General features: G+C 40.3%; 1 protein-coding gene across 1 annotated transcript in view; it reads left to right on the forward strand.

Annotated features, from left to right (window-relative positions):
• The first annotated feature begins 14854 nt into the window (after window positions 1-14854).
• The window catches only part of CDH20 (cadherin 20), a 113669-nt gene continuing 107854 nt past the window's right edge, over window positions 14855-20669 (forward strand). The window contains exon 1 of the mRNA XM_061449281.1: window positions 14855-15184. The gene's annotated coding sequence lies outside the window, so the exon portion shown is untranslated. The remainder of the gene's footprint in view (window positions 15185-20669) is intronic.

Raw genomic sequence — 20669 nt, forward strand, 5'->3', positions numbered from 1 at the left:
AAGAAAAAAAGGAGGGCAGAAACTTGAAACTTTACATTCACTTTGCTGTGTCAAGTCTATTGTTTGAATTTTCTTCATATGTCTTCCCATTCAAGTGTAATCTTTACCTGCTGAGCTGGATTTCATTTGTGGGTTTTAGTATCCTTAATAAACTTTATTACTGTAACAAAAACAACAACTGCCAATGTCATAGACTCCTGACGACCATGAATTGACATCTCAGCTCAGTGAAATGGTGTTGTTCAGGAAACCAATCAAACCCATACTTAGGTTATGCTAAATCCCAAGTAATTTGAAGCATGAAAGAACACAATAAGTGAATAAGTGTCCCTATTCCTATAGATTGTTTCTCATTCATTTGAACTGAAACATGGGTTTGATGTCTGTACCAAATCTGTTTGTAACTGTAGAAGTGTAAATGCATGAAAGACATTTTTATCTAGTGCATTCAGTCTGGCACCTTATGATGAAACAGAACTGAAACACTCATGTGTCAACCAAAACAGGTGTTTGGCTGTTAATGGAGTTGAAGTGAAAGTTTGAATAGTGTAGGATGAAAGATAAGCTTGAGGAAAGTCTAGAGAATACATTTTAGTGCCTAAATATTCCAGGCCCATGTAGACCTCTCAGTGTGGCCCAATCCAAGGACATTGTGTGACATTGTGACATGAGTGTCACGAGGATGGAGCCAAGCTCTACTCAGTGGCAAACAATGATAGGACAAGGGGTAATGGGTACAAACTGGAACACAAGAGGTTCCACTTAAACTTGAGAAGAAACTTCTTCTCAGTGAGGGTGACGGAACACTGGAACAGGCTGCCCAGGGAGGTTGTGGAGTCTCCTTCCCTGGAGACATTCAAAACCCGCCTGGACGCATTCCTGTGTAACATTATCTAGGTGTTCCTGCTCCGGCAGGAGGATTGGACTAGATGATCTTTCGAGGTCCCTTCCAATCTCTAGCATACTGTGATACTGTGATATACAAAGCAAAGCTTCTGGAAGCCTCCATCCCCATGTCTTCCTCTCTGCTTACCTCTATTAAGGCTAAATGTGACCACATAGAGACTGCCAATATGCTGAAGAGTAAGCATGTCCATTACTAGCCAGTGTGCTGTCATGTCTCAGTTGGAAATCAGGCAAAAAATCTAGAGTACCATTTGCCAAATTTCCTTTCTCTGCTTCCAAAGACTGCCTGTCCATAACCTTCCTCCTTTCCATTCCCCATCAGCAATGCCTATCCTGCAGGCTGGCAGGCAAATGCAGTGCCACAAAAGAAACACTGAAGTTCCTGGCAGTTGTCTAGCACCCAGCTCACTTTCTCAGAAATAGCGCTATTTTATACAGGTATTAGGTAACTGATCTGGCAGAAAACAAGTGAAAACTGAATAATATATTCTGACTTGACAAAATGCAAAGTATTTCTTGGGTGGATTTGAGAAAAATAAAAAATCTGTGGTCCTCACATGTCATGTAACAGCCCCAACACTCAGAATAAATTATAACATATCAGCTAGTGCATCCATTTGACAGTCTCAAGTCCTTAATCTTCAGCCCTTACGGTTCTTTGATTGCCCCTTCTCTGATTCTTACTACCTCCTCCTGAGTCTTAGTACCAGGAATTATCTGCAGTAATTCTGTTTCAATTACAGCCAATTGTCCGTAATCTGAGTTTCTGATATGCTTCATATAAAATTATTGTCAGGCTGATACAAAGTCTGTGTTTGTGTACCTTTCCTTTAAAAAAAATAAAAAATAAAAAAGGTAGAAAGAAGACTCTTCTTTGCAAATTCACAAATTATGCAAGTTTGTCCATGATCACCAAGGCAAATTAAAATTAAAAACATAATGTACATCACCAGTTTATGAAAGATGTTGCTGAATTTGCCAAAATGGGACAAAACCTTGGGGTGCTATCTGAATCATAAGATGAGCTTGGATGGTCAGTTAGTGACAGTGATTACAAAAACAAAACTCCCACCCCCCCACCCCACACACACTTTATTTCAGCTTGAGATTTCAAGGAAATGCTGCTCTTTTCTCCTGAATGTGTCTCTGGTTCCTGTGATCTGGATAGGGTGTTTACCAACTCCCAACTGGGTTAACAAAATTTTCTGCACCTAAATAAATGCTTCGGTTCCAGCAGCCACAAAAGTCATCTTTCTGCTGCCTCCAGACCCTGATTATAAAAATTGATTTGTTAAGTGAAGTTTTTCTATTATAGTGACACGGTAAGGAATGTATGACATCAACTGGGACTTTCATTTTTGTAGTTTAATTTACAGGTCTGTATTGAAAGAGCCCCAGTTATCTAAGCAACAGGCAAAAAACTAAACAAATTGTATGTGCAGGCTAGAGTCAGGAGGTTACATGGATCTGAGGTTTGACTCTCCCAAATTTGGAGTTATCAGTATACCATATCATCCAGTTCCATCTACCTTTCTCATGTTAAAAAGAGCCTTAAGACATGAATGAGATTATATTCCTTCCCACGTTACTGAAGGTAAACTCTTTTATCCACACAGCCATGGATGGAAATAGCATCCACTGGAAAAACTATTTTCAAGAGACTTCACAGCAATATTTCTATGTGACCAGGCTATGATCAGAAGGCATAAAAAGATGCCAATACCCTTCTAGATACTTCTCCAACCAATGTCCAAACCTTGGTTTCATTAAGCCAATGTGCATCCTGCTCTCTGTAGGAATTCTGTTGCATTTGTTGCAGGGAAGGCAGGGAGCACAACATGCATAGTGCCTCAGCCATCGCAAGTCATACTCCCACACTATTAATAGAAGTCTAAGGGGAAAGTAGATTTGTATTAAAATACCAGTGTGTCATGGGATAGCTGAGATACTGGAACATTTTTGCTGCCCTCTGCAGTATTCTGTCCCAAGTAGCCATCTGCACTGCCTCTTGGGTGTCAATAGCCCTGATAAAAAGTGCAGGGAAAATGCTCTGCAAAAGAAACTATAACAATTCTGAGCTATCAGTCAGCTTAGTTGGTTATAAGGCAGATTAGGGACTGTATCTTTCTGCATTGAACTTAATTTGTAAATGGTACTATTTCTTAGAAATGCTCATGATGTAGAATAAAAGAATTATATCTTATACGGCAGTCTTTTGTATACATGTGTCTACTATCTCTACTGTCTATTTTTACTGGTTGTGTTTACAGCTATTACTGGTAGCATATAACCTTGCTATTTTGGCATTGCGTCCAAGACAACCCTACATCTGTACATGTAATATGGAGCCACTCTCGGTACATGTAGGAAGTCTAGCCAAACCGGGCAATTGCAGAGCTGTTGTAAGTTTGAAGATTGATTCTGCATTGCTGGAGCAACATGGGTCCATCTCAGCCGCTCACATGCTACTGGTTTTAGAGCTGCACACACTGACAGGGACATATGAACATGAAAGCTGAAAAAGCAAAAATGAAGGGGCTGCAGGACCTGTGCTGTCTGAATAAATATGAGAGCCCCCAAGTTTCAAATGAAATGGAGTGACGGAGTCTTGTAAAAAACTATCATCAGGGAGAGAGAGAAATGTATTAGGATGCTTGTAGGTCATTATTAATTAAAAAAGCATCTGATTATCATTAACATAAATTGTCACTGAAGGAAATGGGCCCTTAATTGCAGGAGACAAACAGGCTGAGTTAGCTTAAATAGTCTGGAGTACATATACCATATGATGGAACCAGTGGGGAAATTGAAAGAAAATTTTAAATTTGCAGATAGGCAACTAATTCAGAAAACAGCCTCATGTTGAACTTCAGTGTTCTGTTGAATAGCAGCAGAGCCAGTATAGATAAGAGTTGAACTAAAACAGTAGGAGCAGTGAATTTATTATAGCTGAAAACAATATGCTTACTTTTCTAGAAGCTAACAAATTAAAAAGAGCAATGTAAAAAGTCAGAAACTCTTGATATTTAAAGTATATCTTAAGAAAATAAAATCCTAGCACCTAGATTAATTTGTATCTCTGCCCTTGCTGGACAGTTCCGTGCCAAACACTATGATAGTTTGATTTAGTAATTCTTTGCTACAGATAATTCCACCTAGTTAGAATTTGACTTGGAGGTATTTGGTCTTCCCCTTGCTCCACAATTCATTCTGCTTTGCTCTTGGAGTGCCAGTGGCTATTACCAAGAATAGCCCTGTGACTGACACAGCCTCCAAGGCACTTAGAAAATTATATCTGTTTGAAACTCCACATTTTAGAAAGCCTTAGAAGTGAAAATGTCTTTTGTTTTACTTCCTTATTGTGTGGGAAAATGAAAAATGAAAAATCATCTGAGAGAAGGAAAAATACTAAATAAAGCAGGAAAAGCTGTGAACTCAAACCTTTCACTTAGTTTCTGTGATATGTTCAGTGTTTACAATACTGTAGAATTGGAGATCTCCAAAATGACGATGAATCTTTTCCATCATTTTGGATTGCTCTTACTATGTCTACAGGCAGTTTAGCAGCTGTAGTTTGGGAGTTAGTTCAGTAAGTTACCTTGTTAAGTAACATTATTGAATACTGAGTTTTCTTATAGTATCTTCATTTTACCTAGTATGAGTGCTGCTACATAACTCAGCAACTAGTAGACTGGTGACATTTGCCATCAGAGTACACAGCATTAGAGGCTAGCATTGCAGAAACTGTAGTTTGCAAGTATTCATCTCAAGTAATGTAATTCCGTGATTCCACAAAGTTGTTTTGTGTCACAACAAAAGGAAATACCAAGTCTTATGCACACACAGCTGTATAAGATAAGCACTAAGATAACAGATGTTATTTGTAATATTGTTTACAGGTAGTAAACGTGAGGAAATCAACATCTTTCTTTTGACTTTGTTGGAGTTAAAATGATTTACGTAAACCACGCATTTGTCCCATCTCTTATAAATGTATTTCTCAGGACACCATATCCCTTTTCTAAAGTACTGTATTCGGAGATTGGTTCCTTGGAAAGTGCTGTATCATTGAATATTAATTAAACCATTTACATTATCATAAATTAATAGCTGGTAGATTTTAGCAAAGAGTGATATCTCTTCTAGAGGTATTATAAAAATAAATGTCTTATTTCATTTATAACTCATTGGACATTTTTTAATCTTTTAATTTTTATAATGGTCTTTCATTTTCAAACAAGCACATCTTAGCTTCAAGTGTGCACTGCTGTTTTGGACTGGGGACTACTTCATCATTTCTGAAACCATTTGAAAATATCCAGGCCTGTCTCTTCTTTATTGTTACTAAAAATGTCTGCTGAATTTGAAAGTAGGTTGAGCTCTCTAGATTCTTACTTTTTTCAGCTAGACTGACTATGACAACCAGAAGGTGCTTCCTGAATATATTATCTTTGCTCCTTTTGGATTTCTCTCTAGCAGGTAGCCTTCCTCTGCAGAAAGTGACTGGGGTCTTTACTTGAGCACTCTTGGATATAAACATGCTATAGAGGGAGAAGCGCTCTGTGCTATTGAAAGTTTATCATGGTTTGTTTACCTTAGAACTCTAAACTTGGAGTCCATGGTAGGGAGGTGGCCAGACCTGGAAAATGAAAGGGTGTGACATTTCCAGCAAACAGACCATAGCTGAAATTACAACCTAAGGACATACTGCTTTTGGCAGAATGAGCCCTGGTCTGGTCAGGGTCCTGAAAGAAAAAAAAATGACAAAACAACCACGATGCAGGTTTGTTTGCTAACAGTTACTATTTTGAACCCTTTGGATGGTAAATGCATGATTCTCGTATTAAAGTTACTGCTTCTTAGGAAAAAACACATTCCAAGTTGTTAATACTCCTGTATCTGACCATTGTGACTTGTCTTTAAAGGAACTTGCTCTTCAAACGGTTTTCTATACTCACCTAGAAAACCCAGACTCTTCCGAAGTATCCTGACACTATAGAAGTAGTCCCCATCTGGACTTAAAGGAGGGTATTTTTCATTTTTCATTCCCCTAATGCCTTGATCCCTGAGCTAAAAAAAGAAAACCTACTTTGTCGCAGATACTCAATGATACTAAAATATGAATGCATAAAAAAGGCTCAATTGTGTACAGATTCTTTGGGGAAGATGTTTGTTGATACCAACAAGATTTTTTGCTTGAGTAAGGTCCACAGGATTTGACCTGATAGGTGTCTTGAGGTTTTCTACCTGAATTGTGCTGTGATGACAGCTACAGTGACAGTAGCAGTGGATCAGATTTATGTTTTTTTTTAAGCTTGTAAACTCAGCTCACACATGGGCATACTGGAAAACCACTTCTTATGCTGGGCAGGTACATTTACATATGCAAAACAAAGTTTCAGTTGCCTTTAAGCATGTAAATTAGCCTCTTATGTGTCTGCTTGTGAACATGTGCCTCAGAATTAGCTAACGTGCCCTGAACACAGATTTTTGCTATGTTCCAAGGAAAGTAATGTTGCCAAAGGAAAATAAAGAAGAGAGGTTTTGTTGACTTTGCTCTTATTCTATCTATATGAGGAAAACTGAGGACATATTTCATTTATGAAAAGCTACTTCAACCAGCTGAGCAATCAAGTTAGAGGCACCTCAGCAGTAACACACTGCCTTTGTCATTTTCCATACATTTCTCTATTTTATGTACTGCACTGATGTGGAGCTTTTCTTGGAGAGTTTTTTTTTTGAATCACTAAATAGTTGAACAGACTGTCACTAGAAAATGCTTTGGAACATTTATGAGCATACATTTATTGTAAATATTAATTTACAGTGGAGCTATTTCAGTACCAGAGCTTAAGAAACAGTGTCATGAAGATTCTTAGCTACAATAATCTATAATTTGTGGGGTTTCTTTAGTAAAATACTCAGTCACAGATGGCAAATTTCAGTCAGAATTAATCAACATTTAAGTATGTTGACATGCAGTATTATTTTAGCTTATTTACCTCTTCAATGTATCCATAAAATCCTTACGCTTTATCTCTGTCTTTTAGAAAAAACATCATTATGGTATAAAAATAGTTTTTTCTCACTCTGTCTGCTGGGATCTCAGTATATTTTCCAGCTAATATGCAAATAACTGCTTTCCTGCTTAACTTGTTCCCCTTTTTGAAGACAGGAATAGCATGCCAGAAGACCATAAAAGTTATTGTGGTTAAACACGTTGCTCTAGACCTGCATGTGCAGCTTTGGTCTGTCTTTGGCATCTGACAGCTAAGACTGTGTTCTGGCATGGTATGTTGCAAACCATTGCCTAAATTCTGCCCTAGGGGGGCACATGGGTCTGTTCCCAGGGGTAGCCTTACTCTGCAGCCCTCCTTACTGCAATGTGCTCAACAGCTCTGCTTCTTCCTGAGCCCTAACCATCTCTGAGAGGCAGAAAGGAATGAGCCTGTCCACTTCCCTGTTCAGAGGGATGAGCTGGAGGCCCAAGGCAATAACTGCGGCCTTTGGCTTTCTTCACTGCAAGCTTCCCCTTTTCATTAGGCTTGAGATGGTAACTGAAATTTATTAGCCTAAACTGGTCTGGGACTGATGAGATTTACAGTGATATATAGAACAAATGCCAAGATGGAAAAAAAGGATGAAAAATTGAAAAGATAAAGTTGTATTGGTATCTTGTTGAGGTAATTGAAATGCCTTGTTATGTTGTATTGTGCTGGGTTCAAATAAAATATAGGTGCAATTTGTCTAGATCATGCCTGTAGCACACTACAAAACAGATTCTTCTCTTCTAGAGTTAAGGACATGTTCAATTTTTGCCTGTCAGTGGGGACTGTGAAGAGGTGAGATGAGACTAAAACTTCTCCTTATTGATGAAGTTGACAGTTTGGCATTGTTCGCGCTACACTGCTTGCAGCAGGCCAGTGAGCATTCTTCAGACACCCAGGGGGATTTCTGCAGAGAAGTCCAACACACCTATTTTTGTCCCCCAGCAATTTCCCATGAGATCCCTGTTCCCTACTCAGAGAAATGTGATTAGCTCTGGTGCAGAGCTTTGCCCTCAGAGCCACCACTGAGGCTCCATGGGCACCAAGGGCTGTTTGCACTCTTCACCAAGTTGTGTCTACACTGTGACACCATTGGCCCTTGTTTGGGCAGGACTTGCAGGTGACTGTTCAGGAGATCCCTGAGCTCTTTGCCTCTGGCCATCAGCAGAACCAAAGTCTAGAAGCAACACACATGAAAAACTGGGATCTCTCTAAGCTGCAACAAAATTACTTAGAGGTTATTATACAGACTTCAGGAGGAAAAAGATGCTTTTTCGCAAAAAAATTAGGTGGATTTACGAAGTTCAAACCAAGCACTCACTGAAAATCTTAAATGTTACCTGAGTCAGGATAAGAGGCTGAGTATCCTGTCTGGCTTACCTTTTATTTATTCCCAACTTATTCTTAGAGTTCATTCAGAAAACACAAACTCCAAGCCATTCCCTGCAACAGCAATGAAGAGGCAAATATAAAGCCGAGGATCACCTGCTAACTCTTTTTATTACCAGTGGAAGTATGACTCAGGAGTGCCAGGGTATACCTACTGCAAGTCTAAGGGGTGCAACTGTTTTCTAGCAGACTAATTCTAGTACAGCCACCCTGTGGCTGAAAATTGCTTTCCATAAACTTCCTCAGTGCTTGTAGGATGCAATTTGATTACTTCAGGTGGTCAGGAGAAGATCTTGTCTAAATGTATTCCCAATACAGGAGTGAAAACATGTCAGACACTGTTAATAATGCAGATGAGTAACCAGGTTCCCAGGTAGGTATTATATAATTACATACATAGCAGCGTTGTAACAGTCACGGTGATCTAAGGCTGTAATAGAAGATAAGTTTGCGAGGAGAAATAACATCTTTTATGACGCCAGCTTGAGTACCTAGGGAAAAAAACAGACTACTTTTTGCTGTGGGAAGGGCTTGTGTGCATGATCCGTCTTCCTATTCTGATCAGTTGGTCTAATAAAAAATATTTCCTCTATCTACAACCCTTGCCTTGCAAATATATGTGACTTGAATCAATAAATAGATCTTCTTTGCACAGTAGATAATCATATGATAATTCACTGCCAGAGAGTTTATGTCAGTAGTGACATGTAAGCTGCAGACAAGGTCTTTTTAAATACAACCATATTACATGTATTTTGAAAAATACTTTGTGTTTGAAGGAAAAAAGTCATTTTATTCCTATGAAAGGAACCTGTAATGTGTTTGCGCAACAGAATTCATCTTTCTTTGTCACTGTAGTATCTGTCTCTCTTTCTCCATAATGCCCTTCATTCTCTGCTTTGTGCTAAGGATAAGTATTGACTTTGCAGAATCACTGTAGCAAGCTGTAAATTATGTATCCAAACCATTCTACCATTCTATGATTCTATTCAAAGAGAAATCACTGCCCAGTTCCCATAAAGGGAGCACAAACAGTGCTGGGCAGAGTTATGCTGCATTTTGTATTGTGACATTCAGTACCATCAGGAAAAGCAGCTCCAGCACAGACGTCACCGATTTAAGTTCTGACAATAGAAGCCAGCTCTTTTTAATATTCATATAGGAAGATCTGGAGGGTTTTCCTTCTTTATCTTATTCCTTTCCATTAGCGCCTGTTGTTATGCATGCAGAAAAGGCAATCCTTTATCACTACAGTTCCCTCACCCCAGACAAGCATGTAGCTAGCAATTTAACAATTGCCTGTATAGCAACCAGCAAACTACTTGTGGTTTGTCCATAGTACACATATCATACCCCGTGGTAGAGATACCACAGCAAACAATTCACTCCTTTTGTCAAACTGGTGCAATTAAAGATATTCAGAATTGTTTTACTAAATGGCTGGAGGAGCAGAAGGTCTGCTTATCAGTATTCCGTAAGACATGTTGGAGAAAAAAGTAAGTAAAATTGTAATAATATAGCTGTATATTTTGCTTTTGAAAGTTTCGCATACTGTGTGATAAAAGTAAGCACGCTGAAACAGTGGTGCCAGGAAGAGACCCTGACAAGGCCAGCGTGCCATGACAATTCCTTGGCAGCTCCCTCTGACACTTTCAGCTATGCAAGCCTCACGGTGCCCTCTGCCTGGGGTAAATTTTTAGATGTGGGTAGCACTCTGGACTTTTTTGCCTGTCTTGAAACCAAACCAGGTTTCAAACTAAACTAATGAAATCCAAAGCTTTAAAGTTGACTCCTACCCTTGGGATTCCCTGGCACTGCTGTGGAGTTTTAGAGCCTTAGCGTGAAGGAAAAGCTAATGCACCTGTCAGAAGTAGAAAAGGCAGTATTTTCCTCAGTGACTCCAGACCACAAATTACTTTCCTAAAGACACTGATGGAGTAGACCGTGGTGATGATCTTTTTGACAGAAATAGAAATCCATGTTCAATTTGGTGTCTTCCCTAAGGACAGCCATTGAGAAAGAAGATGCTGAATCCTACATCCCCTTGAAGAAACAATGGAATAAATAAGACTAAAATGCTAAACTGAGCATGAAGTTTAAGAAGAGGTTCAAGAGACAAAGGCTTTTCTTTAAAGTGCAGGAGATAGTCAAAAACAAGACTGTGATGCCAAATGACCAGTAGGTTGAATATATGTTTGAATCAGGTTTGCTTTAACCTTCTTCTAAAAGGTGACCAAGAAGAAAGCCTTCCCCTGCCCTACGTAAGCAGTATAGAAGGTAAGTTACTGTACTAAGTGACTGAGTAAGGCAAACCAGAAAAAGCAGAGCAAAGATGCACAGTTCTGAGGGAGGAGACCTTTACAAAGTTTGCCTGACAGTGGTAAGCTCAGGCAATCTCTTGAATAGGATAAAAACCCGGGCCCTAATCCTGAGCAAGGCCCAGGGTCTCATCACCACTTACTTGGAAGAAAGGGTGAGTAGAGGCAAAAGGAAATGCATGTGCCTGAGAAGATGGTGTCTTGGGGCTTGTTGAATGACACATTCCAAGGTATATCCGTATACATGTCACAGAACAGGTGCATACATATAGATGTGTGGTTTTTTCTGCCGTGCTGCTGTCATTTCAAGTTCTCCACTAGATTTCATGTGCATGCACTCTTTTTAAACAGATTCTGCAGAGTCTGGGATTCTCACCATTGTGGCATGTGACATTTTGGGCTTTCTTGGATAAAAGTAGAGCTGGTATTCTTGCCTGTGGACACGACAACTTGAAAGCTATTCCTATTACTACTTTAATAGCATTTTACAAAGGTAGATGTGATTTTTTGACCATACTTATTCCTTTCATCATTCTTGTTATATATGTATTGTCTTTATATGTCACTTCTTCAGCAATGTGCAGCTTTGCTTTATGGCTTTGGAAACATATTGATTTTGGGAGACAGCGTCACCTTATTTTTGGGGATACGGAATTCTTTTTAGTTAATATTTACCTTTTCCTTTTCTCAAGTAGACTCTGTAGTGCTCTTGAAAATTGTTGTATTTTGAAAAGCCGTGATTTATTGCACAATAAAAACCAATACAGTTTGCATCATGATTAACTGCAAAAGCAAATCAATGGTTAAATGAGCACCCAATATTTTAAAAGCCATGAAGGTGCTACAAAATCTACATCGCATCTATTCCTCCAACATTTCCTGGAGCAAATATTCAATTCCAGCAGTTATAAAGAATGAGTGTTTCATGTTAGTCACCTGTAAAGTGATACCACAGCACAGCACAGATCTGTAAAAAAAACCCTTCTTTTATTGTCTGAAGAGTCATGAACAGAGCTGGATAAAGTGAGGCAGCTGTATAAGACAGAAACATAAAAGCTGCTGTATGACATAAAATGACAACACAAAAAGTGGAAAATAGTTGTTTTTCAGCCTTCTCCTCTCTTGTTCTTTCACCTTTGTCATTTAGGTAACCTGCAACTCATTCTTTATTTCAGTCCTGTAGGACAGAAAATGGTATGAACACATAAGCAATATCCATATATAATGCTGCTTCTTCCCAGTCTTCCTTGTAGGAGAACAATGTAAATAGCTTGCAGCATACAAAATTCTCTTGTTCAAAGAGCGATAGCAAAATGTTTCTTTCATCTTGCAGAAACCCTCTAAATTTTAAAACTACTCACTGTACTGCATTCTTTAGTATTTTTTACTCTGTTTTGCATGGTTTTAGCATTATGTATAGTATGGTGGCAGGGAGAACATCAAGTATTGGAGAGAAAGGATTTAGTTCTTTCATATAAGGACATTTAATAGCAACTGCTTAGGGAAATGCTCTATATTCAAGAACTGATTTTTATGGTTTGTGTAAGGTTCGAGAGGACAGTTTCTTGAATTTAAAATTGTAATTTTATTGTTTGCTTTTGAGGAAGGAGGTGAGATATAACTTCACCAACCTGTTCTGTACATAATATGTGCATTCTGCAAATGAATGCTTGAAACCTTCTCTCGTATTTCCTGAAAAAACCTTGTGTTTGAAACCATGTAATGTTGAGACAGATGAGTTGATGGGCATATTCTTTGCAATATGCTCTCAACTCTGGTGTCAGGGGCACAGAAGAGTGCAAGGCCAGGCTGGACAGGGCTTTGAGCAGCCTGGTCTAGTGGAAAGTGTCCCTGCCTGTAGCGGGGGGTTGGAACTAGATGATATTAAAGGTCCCTTCCAACCCAAACCATTCTGTGATTCAGCCCTGTACTGGGGAGGAGAAGAGGGGTGGGAATATGAGGCAGTGAAATGTAAATTCCTCCTATTTTACTGTGTATCACATAACAGGTCTGAAAAAAGTAAGTCATAGGCACATTACTGAAATCTGTCCCTGTGAAGGAAGGCAACACAGGGCAGAAATTAGCGTATGCAGCCACATTTGCATTAGTAAATGTTTGGATAACCCATTCAGCTGTATGTGAAACTTGAGGAGTTCATGTATTAAATGTGGGGGGTCCAGGGCTCACTCTATATTATAGAATTCTCCTGTGTTTTCTGTGTCATGAATGCTGCACTATGCACTATGTATTAATTCTAAATTACAATCTTAAACACTAGACAATATATACATTTTATTTTCATAGTGCTGTGGTTCACGCAGTAATCAAAGAGCATCCACAGCTGTTGCCATTCTATTAAAGCTGTTCTATTCCATTTAATTTTTATTTTTTTTTCTTCTTACTGCAGTCCAGCTTGGGTTAAAAAAAAAACACCAACAAGCTCAAAGGCAACACTTGAATTGAGATGCAAACTTTTCAAGTGGCATCTGTTTAGCCTTTTAAATTATAATCAGGTATATTCTGAGTATGCTGCGTTGAAGCAGAGAAATAGAGATGTGTGCACGCACTGCAAGAAGCAAGTATAATGAATAAAATCCTAGTCTAGAAAAAAATGACACATTGATTCAGTAACCAGCTCAATTCTAGCAAAAGGTAGTTGTTCTTTTAGTCAGGCTGCCAGCAGTAACTGTGTACTGATAATTTTCTGGGGTGTTACTGCAACTATTCTGTTCAAATACTGGGGAAGTGGTACTGAGGAGCGGTTTTGCTTACCATTATCAAAAATGCACCAAGTCTCTGTCACTGACCAGCGATGTCTGACAAGAGCCATTTCTGCCTCCTCGGGCTTGCATTAAGAATGTTCAATAAGCCTGAGGAGCCCAAAGATGAACATGCAACAGAGAAACTGGGAGAACAACCTATTGCTTCCCAACACATCAAAGTATTCATTTATCATAGCTGTAATTCATCATTTGTTTTGGGCACTTTGCCAGCATACAAGCTTCCAACAACTTCTCTCCAGAGGTTTGACTGCCCTTTTTCTATTGTAATGCTGAAATGACTATGTTATGATCACTATGAAAAATGTGGGGCCACAAAACTAGCCAGTGTGACCTTATTTCTGTAAATAATCATTAGAGTAAATCTGGAGAGAGAAAAAAAAAAACAAAACTTGACTGTATAATCTGAATCTTCATCTCAAGATCTAATTGTTGAGGGACTGGCAGAATCCCAAGGAATTGATAATGAGATTTAAAGTCTCCTACTGCCATTCACTGACTTGGACGCAGACTGGTGGAGCACAGCTCTGTTCCACGCTCAGTGAAGTTGCTTCAGGTTTGCCAGTTTAACTGAGATGGGGAATGGGCTCTACACTGACAGCGAAAAGAAGTGATTACTACAGGGAGCTGTTACAGAGGTAATAACATTCTCATACCCAAGTGGATAAGTTTCCCTATAGCTGTTACACACACATGTCATGAAAGTTGGTGCAAGTTTGCTGCCTTCCCACACTGGGCAGAAAAATGGAAGTTGGCACAGGGATGGTGTGAGAAATATCTTCCCTCCTAGTTACTTCAGGTCAGGATTCAGGCAAATTAGTAGGCAGAGAGGATGCCTTGTCCTGCTTCTGCCTCTGCTGCTGTCGTTGTGTGGGTAGGGAGTATTTCAGCAAGTCTGGCAGCTTTTATGAACACTAAAATGATCTTTAAAAGTGGATGTAAAACCCCTTTATTATTTGGTTGTTTTTCCAAAGTCTTACACAAACCCTCCAGGAAACTGTACTGTTTACCCTCATAAAAGTAGCTCTGACATTAGTCTCAGGATGTTTATCAACTAAAACCGAGCCTTCTAAAGACATTCAGCTTTCACCTCTGTACCCGTTTTGCTAAATAAAGAGAGGGTTCGCCTCCCCAGCACTACCTTAGGTCTACCTCAGGAGCCAGTTTTCTCACGGCCCGTGCGGGGCGTTCTGAAATCCTCCCAAGATATAAGGAGCCCCGCAGAGGGGAGACACGGGGGGCTGCTTTTCCCACCGCCCGGAGCTGCGTGGGGCCCGCGGGCGGCAGCTGGGGGGGTCCCTGGGAAAGGGGGGGGGGGGGGGGGGCGGGGGGAGGTGGGGAGCGGAGGAGGGCGCAGCTCCTAGGCACCAATCGCCTCCCGCAGGTCCCCGCGGTAGCGTTAGACTCGCCGCGATATTAGCGGGCAGCGGAGCCAGGGGCAGCGGCCGCCACTTCCAGCGGGGGCAGCTCCTAGGAGCAGGGCGGCCGCGGGGCTCCCGCCTCCTCCTCCTTCTCCTCTTTCTTTTTCTCCTCCTCCTCCGCCCTCCGCGCAGCCCCCCTCCCTCTCTCCCGCTGCCCCCCGGCTCCCCCCACATCCAGAACCAGGAGTGAGAGGCAGCGCTGCGAAGGCGCCCAGCGCGGCCCCTGCGGACCGAGCGGGGCGCGGTGATGTGAGCGGCGCACCCGCCGGAGAAGGGAAGTCCCATCTCCAGCAAGGCAGCCGGGAGCTCCTCCGCCCTGCAAGGTAACCCGTCCTCTCTTTCGGAGACTTCTGCTTCTTTTTACCTTTTCCCGTCCTTCCTTCCCTCCCCCCCCCCCGCCTCCCCGCTTTTAAATTTTATCTTGTCTTTATTTCTTTTTTCTTTCTTCCCTTTCCCTTTTCCGCGCCCTTAATTTCTGCTTCTCCTTTTACCTTTTTTAAATTATTATTCTATTATTATGTGTTCCTTTTTTTTTCTCCTTCTTCTTCTTCTGCCCCCCCCCCCCCCGGCAGCTGCCCAGCAGCAATCATAGGGTGATGAAAGGGGGGGGGGGGGCCACGCAAGCCCACTCTGGACCGCTCTAGAGTTTGCCTGAGACAATCTTCCCCCCGCCCCACTTTCCCCAGGTGCACAACCGCGCCGGGCAGGGCAGGGCGAGGGGCGTCCCGGCAGCGCAGCTCGCCGTCGCGTCCCGGGAGCAGGTCAGGGACACGGAGGGGAGGCAGAAAGAGTTGCCTGTGGCCCGGAGCGGCGCAGTCCAACTTTCCCGGGGCGGAGAGCGCAGGGAGCCGCGGCGGGGGCTTTCTGCAGAAAGCGGAAAACCGATAGAAAAATGGGATGGAGGTGGGGTGCTGCACAGCAGGAGCTGGAAACTATTCCCCGCTCCCGCTCCCTCGACTGTCGTCCCTTGCTTAGCCGGGGTTTCCGAGAAATAACACCCCGTACCCATCTCCGGGGGGCGGGGGGGGGCGTCCGGGAACTCCGGGGCTCGGCGGGTGCTGCGTGGAGGGGATCCGATGTTGGGGCACAAATGGCAAAAGATACGGAAGGAAGAGACCCAGAGGCTGGGACATAAATCAGGCAGAATACATGGGGAGTTGATGAGAATAGGTCTTTTCACCCTTAAAAAAAAAAAAAATAGCCACTTTGGAAGAGAAAAAGGAGGCTGATTATTGGCATCCAGCTCTGCAACCCAGGCAGCTGATGCTGAAGGGAGCCAAAGGGAGCAGTTCTTCTTGGTTTAAAAACAGCAAGACAGTCTCTGCCAAAGATTGCTGTAAACACTGAATAAAGATTTCATTGTGGCTTGGTGTGACTGGAATAATTAGGCAGTTAATTGTTCATTCTGATCTTAAAGTGCAGTAATCAGTGGTGCACAGTAGGAAAAATACGGGAAAAGGGAGGAAAAATAGTGACAGGAAAATGACAGGAAAACGTATCACTTTTCCCTCTTCTGCAGGATGTCTCTTTTCGTGCGTGTATGAGTGGGACCACGTGGGTCCCAGTCTATCTAGACAGAGAACACCTTTGTAAAGCTGGGGCGTAATTGTGCTTTTGCTGCCACTGTGTCAACATCATTTCAGGCTGGACAAAATCAAATTTTGAGACTTAGAGAAATCCTATTTTATGGAAATGAACTCTGAAGATGCCTGGAAAATGAACATCTTAACTAGATTGACTAATACCAATTAATGCATTTTACTTATGTGTACACTTTATTGCCAGCTCAGCAGGGATGAAAGCTAATGGTGCCAGCTTTTGTGCAGCTCTAAGACATTTTTCAAACAGTCACACAAGGTTTTAATGGTAAACTGGTTTGAGTTTTTAACACTGTGATTGTGTCCCTGTTCAGCTCAAGTTCCTTGCAGCAGTGACTCTTTCATGGTAACCTAATGAAATGATCTCTTGTTACACTGTGTTAGCTATTCCCTGTGACACAGCAGGAAAATACAACCTGTGTATATTTGTACTGGAGGTGGTTATAAGTTGTCAAGCAAGATGTGCTTACAAGCAATAGAATATGACTTACTGATATTAACTGGAAGATGGCACCATAGGCAAAAGATGCTTTTCTTTTCTATAGAACATGTTTTTCCATATATATGCATTTGTGATGAAGAAGCATAATAGTGGATTAATTTACTAGACAGGGTGGAAGGATTTTATGTTTAAAACAAAGAAATCTTACAAAGTCTCAATAGTCATTTGAGCAAAATAAAAGCATTACTCAAAGTCTAATTACAAAAGAGAGACTCATCCTTCATATTACTTCCGTGACTTTAGAGTAGTTATATGAAAGATTCATCTGGCTTGGAGACATCCATGTAGCCTTCCCATCCATCATAAATAAATAAACAAATACATGTGCTGGAATTGGGCAAGATTTAGAAAATAATTCAGTTATGCATAATTTTCTGTCACTGCACATGCAGAAAGCTAGGAGCTGCCCATTACAGAGGGGAAAAAAAGGAAAAGAGCTTTCATTCAACTCTGTAAAGCAAAGCAATTTGTTGTATTTCATTGAAGCTGCATTTGTTGAAGGTTTTGACCTCCAGTTTGTGAGATTTTTGTGGAAAGACAAGTAAAGAAAACATGAGGTATACTGTCTATCTAACAGTGTAGAACTAATATAAAACACTGCAGTCTTTGCTCAGATCATGGGGTGTAGAAGAGCTGGGATGGAATGGTGAATCCAGAGGTTTGTCCAAAGGGATGGCAAAAAAACCCTCTTAACAACTGGCTATGTAAGGGCCAGTGTTATGATACATTTTACAAGCATTTTTATTAGGCTGTTGAATGTGCTCTGTCTTACCACAGTGATACTCAGTATTCTGAGTACGAACAGTATTCCTGATTTAATTGCAAGCTGTACTGAAAGGACGTCTTCAAGGCATTTTCCTTACCAGTACAGTCTCGAGAGGGATGTTGTTAACTTTATTTGCACCTATCTAGACCAAGAAACCTGAGAATGTTCTAGACTTTACAGAAACCCAAAAGTGATCAAGTGATCATGTAAGAACACTGCTCAAGTTCCTGTTTGTGATGTTCTGACAAAGAGAATGTTTCTAAAAATCTGCATAGTCTACAAATACTACAAACACCATGTTAAGCTCTAGAATAATTTGAAGACCAGTAGCAAGATTTTGAGAGAAATCTGAAGTGTTTTTTCCTCCATTTTCAAATACAAAATTAACTAAGTGGCTTTTCATTTCTATACTAAAATGCATTGGAAACACGCTTTGGCCATCACAGTAACTCTGGGAAGAGGTCTTGCATTGTTCTAACATGTTTTGCAAAATACATAGAAGTTTCTACACTTTTATTCAAGGAAAACATTTGATGTCAATTTGTAGTTAAATCCTGAGTACTATCTTACACCTAAAAGTCGTTTGAAATGCACAGTACATTTTCATAATAAAATTGTGCTGTCACAGACTTAATTGTTATTCATAACAAGTAGTCTCACAAACAGATTCCCGTCCCTGTAAGTATTCTCAGTCAGGCCAATTATGACTAAATTACTGCATGTTCTCTTCTGTATCAACTAATTAAAGGGTAATTAATAAAATGATAATTTCATTCCACGGCAATGTCTACATCTGGTTGTCATAGCAGAGATTGTTTGACATATGGTTAAATGGTCAGATACTATATTGTATGAATGCAGCATTTTCACAGAACACCTGCTAAGCCAGAGGAATTTTAACCTTTCAGATATTAATTTCAAGACTCTGTGTCAACGTGCTCTTAGACTGTTTTGCTCATTTTCTCCACCTAGTCTTCTTACTCATTTAAGAAAATTTAGTTCTCAAAGTTAATTTAAGTAACTCTGGAATGGGGGAAGAGTAGGAAGAAGACTTGGGATATTAGATTGGAAATAAAAGATAAAATAATACTACCTTGTCATTGTGGGAAATAAAATAGATGGTTCTAGATTAATTTCTGAGAGAAGACTCTTAATTCATTCTCATATTACTGGGACCTTTTCTTTTAAGGAAAATCAGTCTGGAATTAGTATGGCGGCAGAATTATCTTTTTTTCCTAAATATAGTTCTATGCTGGGATTAGAACTGTGGTCGTGGTCACAACAGCATGGACAAATCTGCATTGCGGCCTCTCCACGCTGTACCTGTCATATGTAGATAAAACAAAACTTAGCTTCTCAAGGACGATAACCATAAAATTCACACATGATAAAGAAATTAAACAATCTTTTATCTGGTCAACAGATGATATGAATGAACAATTATGTTGTAGATACCTAATGTGCGAGGTAATGTGTGCACCTACTCTGAAATATCAGTGGTTGAAATTTTCTGGGCAGCCCATACATGTGATTTTATATGTAGTTTAAGGGAATAAATCTGAAGATCCAACATTGCCTTGAAAAATTTCAACCACAGCTCTTTCAAAGTCTGTGAAAGACTGTATTTTTGTCCATCAAAAGCATACACTCTAAGTAGTGATACTCTAATGAGGGCTAAATGACAGTTTCTTATCTGTACTGGATCAAGCTAAATCCCTCATAAAACTAGGAACAAAAACTTAAATAACAGGCATAAAGTTTTCCTTCACTTTAGTAAAAATAATAAATAAAGCTTAAAAAGGGGAAAATAGCTGGTGTTTTTTCACAAATAGAGCAAAGTAAAAAGGATGCAGTAAAATGCAGGAAGACATGAAAGTCTGTCTTTTCCCATGCAAACGATCCTCAGTGAACAGTTCCCCAGTGAATAGTCAGGGTCGCTCATCACCTCGCGTGGTCAGGTGCAAAGTATGGCCAGTGATGTTTATAAAGCGCTGTTTGTCCATCTCTCTGAGAGCCTGAGCCCTGCTTCTTGAGAATTTCCAAGCGCACAAATCCATCTCATTTTCATTCTACTCATGTAACTCATTAACACCTGGAAAATCTTTTATAGCATTTAACTGCATCGGATGAACTGCCCGGCACATGTTTTTCTAATAGGGATTTCACTGTGGTATTGTCAAAGGGCCCTTATGTCACAGCTGGGAACATGAATCTGTCATGTCAGTACTGTACCTTGGTTTAGACAGTAATAGTGCATGAGTGTGTTTTATGGAGGAGCTGAACATGCCCATATACTGTGTTAGCAGAGAAGAATGTGAAGCTTGTTCTCCTAAATAAAGATTCAGGCTGGTGCTAGTAGAGTACTTTGTACCGTTTAAACACTGCAGCCTCTAAGGCATTGCACTTAAGGAAAGGGAAGTTTGAGGCAAGCAAGATGCATCTTAGTATTTTAGTGGTGTAATGCTGCTAGTTAGCGATATGTCATCATTTACATTTCAGTGGGAAAAAATTGCCAGCAGTTTCTAATTCAGCAGAAGCAAGTTAACTAGAAGTTGATACGAAAATCCTTACCCTGGGAATATTTGTTTTTAAAGCAAGTTTGATTTAAATATATTTGGCAATATAAGAAGAAGGGGAAGAGAACTAAATATTTCCTAATTCCATATGCTTTTTGTGTCTAATAGGCCACTTTAAAACCCAGTTTTCAATAGATTACTTTGTAGCTCTGTAATCAGAATGCCTTGGGTAAGAGAAGAGAAAAAAAAATAAAAGAAGGTAGAACTGTGAAAACTGACTGTAACGCATGTATAAAATCTACTTTTTTCACAGGAAATTTTAACATAGCTATATACATTTTAATCTGAAAGTTAAACACTTCAAATTCACCAGCTACAACACTACCAAGTATGTCATGATGGTACTCCAAAAGATAGACCACCACC

Source organism: Pezoporus flaviventris, unplaced genomic scaffold (genome assembly GCF_033815535.1).
Source record: "Pezoporus flaviventris isolate CSIRO_AGI_PZ_B2104156 unplaced genomic scaffold, CSIRO_AGI_Pfla_v1 ptg000007l, whole genome shotgun sequence".
NCBI classification, from domain to species: Eukaryota; Metazoa; Chordata; class Aves; order Psittaciformes; family Psittacidae; genus Pezoporus; species Pezoporus flaviventris.